Source organism: Neodiprion virginianus, chromosome 7, assembly GCF_021901495.1.
Source record: "Neodiprion virginianus isolate iyNeoVirg1 chromosome 7, iyNeoVirg1.1, whole genome shotgun sequence".
Lineage (NCBI taxonomy): Eukaryota > Metazoa > Arthropoda > Insecta > Hymenoptera > Diprionidae > Neodiprion > Neodiprion virginianus.
In genome coordinates this window covers 24,507,578-24,515,641 of record NC_060883.1, presented here as the reverse complement: position 1 = coordinate 24,515,641, position 8,064 = coordinate 24,507,578, and the positions used below count along the sequence as shown (strand labels likewise).

The 8,064-nt window shown below is 42.2% G+C and overlaps 1 protein-coding gene across 8 annotated transcripts in view; it reads left to right on the top strand.

The window, feature by feature from the left end:
• Positions 1-8,064, top strand: part of LOC124308337 (band 4.1-like protein 4A) — a 53,672-nt gene that overhangs the window by 27,424 nt on the left and 18,184 nt on the right. For 4 of the 8 annotated variants that reach the window (XM_046770935.1, XM_046770936.1, XM_046770942.1 and 1 more), the window contains exon 1: positions 1,189-1,690. The exons of 3 other annotated variants lie outside the window; for them this stretch is intronic. The gene's annotated coding sequence lies outside the window, so the exon portion shown is untranslated. Of the gene's footprint in view, positions 1-1,188; positions 1,691-7,522; positions 7,806-8,064 lie in introns of those variants that run through there. One more of the 8 variants, XM_046770937.1, reaches the window with a different exon arrangement.

Sequence of the window (8,064 nt, the reverse complement as noted above, 5' to 3'; positions counted from 1 at the left end):
ACTTTATGAAATATGATTTAGACACTTTTTGTATCGAAATCATTTAATGGCAAAATTTTAATTTACCGTATAAATAGTGTTGCAATTAAAAAAAACCAACGCAAATTACAATATGTAATTGATAATAGTCAAGTTCTTTTCCATTTCTCAAATTACCAATTGAAAATCACGATTGTAATCAGCTGTTCTAAGCGTTGCTCCCAAGTAAATTCAAACCAATCGCACAACGCATTATAACAACTCGTTAATTTTTCTCACTATAAAAATAAATAAAATGAAAACCACTCTCCGTGAATTCGTAAATTGTATAAATTATCAATTATAATTCTGGAGTAAACGCGACTCGTAATGTGACCTGCAATCTGACAAAATCCAACTTAACACAAGGACACCGCGACTATAATAACACCTTCAGACCGAGCATGCAGACAACTGACTCTAAAAAAAAGATGAGATAGATAAGAGATGAGAAAAATCTAGCTCGGATAAGAAGAAAAAGGAAGGGCGAGGGTGCGAAGATGAGGGAGACGGAGATTTTTTTTGAACGGGGCAGAGGGGGGGGGGGGGGGGAGACGACAAGCATCTCCTCCGCGCATTCGTCGACGTACGGCTAAGCACAGTAGAACCTCGATTATCGGAACCCTCAATTATACGAAACATGACTTGATTTATTCGAATGCACAATTAATTCAACACCGTCTCAAAAATCGAGCAAAAAATTATTAGGTTTTTGGTGCGAAATATATGCATTGTTGCACGCTAAGAAATGTCGAGCAGCCGTTCGTCAATTGACAATAGACGATTGTGTAAAACCAAAGTAATAAAACAATCGTTTGATGTACGAAAAAGGTTCAATAATTACGTATTTCGATGTTTAATACGGACCGTTTGTCGATTTAAATTTGTGCGGTATACGATATTGTCATACCTTGCGATAAAAATTGCATTTCGGTTATCCGAACCAGGCTCGGTCCGAATTTGTTGGTATAATCGAGGTCCTACTGTACACGTGTACACGTACGTATCGGAATGTACGTACGCCACCTACGTCTGCTCCTCTCCCCCCCACCCTTCCTTCCTTCGTCCAGCACCTCGCCGTCTCGTCCTTTTCTCTCCGCGCGGCTCCTCCTCCTCCACCCTCGTCCTCCGCGAGGATCGTCGACTTGCCGGCGACCGGTGTCAGTCAGTCCTCTCGGCTCGGTCCGCGGTAGTCCGCACTTTGCCTCGAGGGAAGCTGGAAGTGCGTCGCGGTCGGTCCTTCTTCGTTCTAATCGTCAGCCATTATCCGCGCCTATGTGTGTTGCACGTATATGCGTACGTAGTAGATACCTTGAGTCGGACTTTGAATGCACGACAGTTTTTCATCGAAATTCTCCTTGTCAGCCGACGACGTTCTTCCGCAGTGACGATTTGCCGCCGATTATACTTAACCGCCGTTCCCGTGACGTTTGCACTATTTGATAGTAGTAAGAAAGACGCGCGGTATAAGTATAAGGTGGGACGATCAGCTGAACGGAGATCGTCGCGTCGTTCATTCATACCGCTCGACGAGTGCGCGGTTATACTTGTTTTTTTTCGTTTTTTACTCTCCTCTCGCACTCTGCACGTGAATCGGTGAAATCTGAGGTTCCGAAGAGTCGACTGGGAAACCGAGAACCGAACGGAACGAGTCACCGCGCGGTGCATTCAGGTATAAAAAATCTTCATAGCAAACTACGTCCTACAGGGTGATGACTCACCTGAAAAATCTGGGAAACCTGGATATGTCGGGGTATTCAAAAATGGTCATGAAAACCCTGGAATTGTCGGGGGATTTTTAATTTTGGTCATGGAGAAATACTGAAAATATCTGTTTTCTGTCATGGGAATTAGAAATGATATTTTGAGGTAACGAGTTTACTTTTGTTAGTCGAGAAAACTGTGGAAATTTTTTTCTACATTATGTAATTTTTCTTCAATTCGAATTGAATTTAAACAGAATATAGATAGAGTTAATAAACTGAACGATTTAGGTTTTATCAACTTACTACAACTGGGAAATTTTCAGTGAAAACTATCTGGTTTTAGGTTCTTTTTAACACTGTACACAATCCTCACGCTGCGTACGAAACAATGTTTGCCGCTTACCGTTTTTCCATTTTCCTCCTTATCTTCATCCCTCCTCCTTCCCCGCAAGGTTTCATCCCTTTCAATTGACGCCCGCGTTTCGTCGGCTTTTGACCCTAAAGAAAAGGACGAGGAGGCGTTTCAGGTGTGTAAGCACGAGGAGATACGGACGGCGGGAGGGAAGCATTGTCTTCGCCGTTCGCGAGTAAATCCGGGTTTCCCCGACGTTCGGGAGAACTCTCCCGTGCCGTACTAACGTGATGCGTGTAGTGTGTGTGCGTGTGCGTGTGGATGGGCGGGAACACGGTGCTGCATACAGCACGTGTGTGTACGCATAGGTATTGTACTTCACACCCACGCGGTAAGCCGAAATATAAAGTTGTCAGACGTATGCCTACGTGAACGACTAATTGGCGTCTCGTGTGACTCGAGAAGGAAGGCGAGCATGCGGCAAGGAGGTGGAGGGCGGTACGTACATCCATTCGAATCTGATAGACGAGCCCCGGATTGTTGCTCCTTTGATATTCGTCTATCCCTGATTGTACCCGGGGCTCGAATTTCCCCGTAGAAATTAATATCCCTCAGAGTACCATTATCGTATTACACGTATGTTAATCGGTATATTCGTGTATGTATACGAAATTAGCGCATTTAATGCAAACGCGGCGATATGGCTTAAGGACGTAGTTATACGTGTATATATTATACAGTATATGTATGTTATTGTTGCTATCGTTATGGTTATTATCGTACAACACAGAGGCAGTAATCGTAGCGGCTCTCTCCTCGCCTTTTGGCAACGTTCAATTTCGTACGTCGGTACGACATACAAATGATCCGGCAGTAAAAAAAAGAGATTCGGGTGTTCGGTACACGCAGGCTGCTGCTGCTGAATGAATTACTTAAACGTTCCGTTCGTTTCGGGCGGCGTTACGACGAGATTTACAGTTTTGCTTATGTAGGTGTATACATACACACATGCATATACATGTATATATGCATATATATATATATATATATATATATATATATATATATATATATATATATATATTTACATATATATACATGTAACCAACATCGAGCGATCTTTAAAATGCACACACTGTATAACCAGTATTGCGAATAGCGGAAGCTTTCTGATACGCGACGGCGCTCGATTACCCATGTATAATAGCTGTATGGGTATGCAGGGGTTTTGACTAAGGCTTGTCGAGCTGAAGTGAAAAAAAAGTCGGTAAACTGACACCTCGTACCTGTAATATTTCACCTTTTGCGGTATTAACCCGTTCACTTTAAAATTAAAATATCAACTCTAAATGCCTTTGTTTGAGTAAAGAAACACTTTTTGGACGATTTTGAGATGTTTTGGACGAGTTTCAGAAATTGAATTTCTTTTTCTTCAAAATTTGTATTTTTCTCGCAATGTGAGAATAATTGCAAAAAATGAACAGCCGCAATGGATTCGTTAGAAAATCTTACCTCTATTTCATATACTTGACAATTATTTAATATGCGGTATATCTCAAATAAATCGTTTAAGAAAAAACCAGAATCAAAGTTGTACACTATAATTTACAAAAAAGCGAACGGGTTAATTATGAATTTTATTATTTCAGAATTGATGTATTCGGCTATAGCAATCGATAATTTCATATATTTTTTCATACGCTTGTAAGCAATGTGTTGGTTTTGTTTTTTTGTTTTTCATCCGGTCAAGGATAATTTCTTCGGACAGAAAGCATGGCGCAAAGCGCGAGGAAATTCAATTTGACGTTTTTATCCGACACCCAACGGTCGGCAGAATCGAAAGGATTACGAACGTTGAAAACAACGGTAGCATATTTTCACGCGTATAACTTCTGGTTACTGTGTATGACGCATTAAAACCCGCCGTCCCACTTGAGGATGCGTTTGAAAAAGCTTTATGTACCTGCAAATATCAAAGAGAAACTTTTAAGCCCGGTATTAACGAGGCTTGTAGGTATAACAACCCTATCGTCGTGGCTCTGCGTCCGGCTTTTCGAGGAGCTCGGAATACACGTGCGTATGTACGCATGTACACACGTGCAACGTCATATTATTATATAAGGGCTGAGTGTAGGGACGTAAATAAGTCGAATTCATCTCCGCCGGTGGTAGAAGATATGCATGGTACCTATGCAATAACGAAACCCTCGGATGGAGATGTCCTCTCCTTTCATTTCCTCTCTCTCTCTCTCTCTCTCTCTCGGCAGCCTCCACGATATCCCCGCACTCAAAATAATCGAAGAGAGCATGTCTTTTTTTCTACTCTCTAGCTGATATAAACAACAAATAGATTTCGTTCCTTATATTCTTACCTCTCTGCTAGCCTCTTTCTTTTCTTCTTCTTCTTCTTCCTCCTCCTTTTCTCCCTGAAGAGAGATTTTATTTTTCGTTCTTTATTGCGACAAGAATGTTTCCTCCTCGTCCCTCCCATTTCGCGAATTGCTGTGTATATATATATATATATATATATATATATATATATATATATATATATATATATATATGCCTGTAACACTGACTTCTATACATGTCGCGTTTCGTGACTCCATGTGGTGGTAGAAATCTGCCGCAGCATTTTTTTCGATTAAAATCCGGAACCCGGCCGTCTTCCGGGTTCTTTCTTTGTGCTCTGCACTGCGACTGTACGGTCGCGGCAACGTCTTGCGGATGATTCGAATTTTAAATCGCACAGATGTAAGTGAGAATGTGTGTAATACATTATGTATAGGGTGTATTGTACACGTGGTATATTGCGTCCATGTATATATATACACATATACACACCTATGCATATATATATTATATATATTATATACACTGTGTTAACTTTTTAATCGGTAGATTCAAACGAATTCTTTTCACAAATTGCAAAGTAGACGCGCAACGTTCGCGCTTTAATTATACGGTGTACTGTATCTAAGTGTAATACCTTGGATAGTACGGCTGCTTGTTGTAGGCATGATTATCTCGTACCTCGCGGTATACAGTGAGAGAAAAATAAAAAGGAAGGAGGGAGAAAAATGAATGAAAAGTATAAAAGGGAAAGAAAACTAATCCTGGGAAGATCAAACCGGAAGTGACCCGACTGTACTCGGTCTTATTTATTCATTCGTGTAATCGCACCGCCATCATCGTTGCAATACTAGTGCTGTACACGCGAGAACGCGAACACCAGCTATAACGTACAAATGGAATCGACGAATAATGTCTGTAGGTGTAATAAGGTTATAAAACTTTCGCGGTGTGCCGCTGGCGGTCGGTAATTCACGGCTACGTAAAGAAATCAGTTGTACGATATTATATTATATTATATGTTATATCCGATGCCGTGGTAAACGACCGCCGCATCTCGTTATTCATCTACCGAACACGACGCGTATTATACACGACGCACTGCGCTTCGATTTACCGTTCATGGTAATCGGTTGCGTCAATGTCGTAACGTGCGTTATACGACTATCGTCGAAATATTTTTCTTTACTTTATCTCTCGATAATTTTCAGGAAGAAAGTGAAAAATGGTTATTAAATAAATTCCGCATACGCGTATTGGTTGCCGAAAATTAATTTACAAATAAAGGAATTCATCATTTATCGAAGGCGTTCGGTAAACGGTGATAAAACTGAACGTACTCATATTTTGCAATCTTAGTTCCTTCGAAATCATTGTCAAAATAAGAAAATAGCCTTTTTTTCCCCCAATGTTTCGTTACGATAACGCAGTTAACTTAAAACCTCGTGAATAATGCGCGTGCACGCGCGCCACTCGAGGATCAAGCGAGTCGAGGAACTCTTTGGATTTCGTTGCGCAGTCTGGTCTGGTGCGTGTTCGGAGAGCGAAGAGCGAAGAGCGAAGAGCACCGCGAGCTGTGCAGACTACTCGTCCGGGTTATAGCGGCGTTATAAAACGCGAAGTATGCAGTGTGCAGCCGCGAAGAAGAAGGAGAAGGAGAAGGAAGAGTGCCGCGCTGATACGGGGGTGGGTGGAGGTGGTGCATGACTCCTTTGCAGCAACGACGTGCAGCCACGCCGCATGCGGGAGAACCGCAATGCTCGAATTGTCGCCGGGCTTACACCTACATTCGTTTCTACGTATTCGTACATCACGCTATAAATGGACGCGCCTTCGCACGCCCATGCATATCGTAACTTTGGGTTACAAGAGAATAAAGGGATTCTGCGATAACGAAGCAAACGCGGTGAAAATGCACGGAAAATACACGGCAAAATCATTTACCTATTCCAGTAAATGGACGCTCTCGAGTTAACGTTTAGAGAAAGACTGTTTTTGCAATAACAGCGGTTGGCGCAGCAACCAAGTAATTTATCTACTTTTAATATGCCCTTGTTCGAATCTGTAGGGTTGAGGAGCGTACGTACCTTTGTTACAATACATATATACACGTATCGACGAGTTTTTGCGCAATGTTAGAATTTTACACGTGGTATACGTATACTGTACGTTGTACATGTACGAAGATTGTCGCATATGCAGAGGCGCGTGCATGACGGCGTACGGAGCACCGGGCATAGCATACCTACATTCACACGTACGACGCGTGTACTCCTATGTATATCTATGCATGTATGGATGTACACGACACGTACGAAGCCGCCGATGCTAAGTAACGGTAAAGACGAGTAGCCATGCGCTTCGGTTTACTCCGCGTCTCTCCTTCTCGACGATATACCCGTACCACCCATCTCATTCCATCTTTATTTGCATACCTATACCTGTAACTTCTCGCTTCGATTTTGATTTTTACTCCCCTTCCCGACGTACGCTTTAGCGAGTGTCATGCGTGCAGATCAGTCGTCGTGGCTAATTCCGCATCTCTTCTCATATAATTATCTCTCTCCATGTACATCGTACGTACGCGTCTTACGTACTAGACACCGTAGGCATCGTCTTTTTAAGACTGAACTTATTTTATCGCGTACAAGGTATACACTCGATAGCGCAGAGGAAAAACGTGTTCGCGATAGACGAACAGATTGACAGATCGATACCTCGGTACATGTATATATATATATATATATATATATGTATACACGTAGATATCTTATGTATCCCGTGTATGAGCGGGATGCGGAGTGATAAAACTGTCGAAAAAATTTGAGGCATATCGAAAAGAGAAGAGGTCTAAGAAGAAGGGGACAGTTGGAGGGAGGCACGCGAACTGCTAGCGAGGATGCAGGCGGTGGATACGAGGGGGCGGATAGACGTCTGCAAAAATCCGCAGTGTAGCGAGCGTCGAGTTTCTCGTAATAGGTATAAGGTACTCGTAAGTGTAACACACGACTCTGAAGAGCGTGGTTAACCGCGCCGCATGCGCGGCAAGTTGTAGCTATAAGGTATAGTCCGGCCTGATATTGTTGTATTAGACGGGCAAGGAACGTACGGTCGGTAATGCACCGCGATAAGGGTGCATGAAAAAAATGCGCATGAAAGAAGAAGAAAGAAAAAAATTGAAAGAAAGGTACAGTGTTAGGAAAGACTAACTCAAGCGCGAGAGAACGTCCAGGCCAAGAAGAGCGCTTTCACTTTTTCACCGCAGACAACGATCGTCTCGGGCGTTGATGTATGGAACTGATTCAGAATCGGTAGTCTGAATGAGCAAGAAGTCGGGAGAAGCGTTCAGAACTGTGCCCGGACCACATGACGAAACTGTACGTCTATCGACCTACACCCATGTCACGCTCTTATCGTACACATAAACATTACACACGCATAATTATGTACTTACCTACTTATACGGTATATCTTTATTATTGGTATGCCTTAGGGTGTTCTAAAAAAATAATGTTATTTTTTTTTTTTTTTTTCATCAAACGCCCATCAATATTTCGGTAGAGCATCTCGAATAGAATTACTCGGTCGAATATCAGCGCCTAATATTGATATTTAGAGGTGCCTATGTTATTTTTT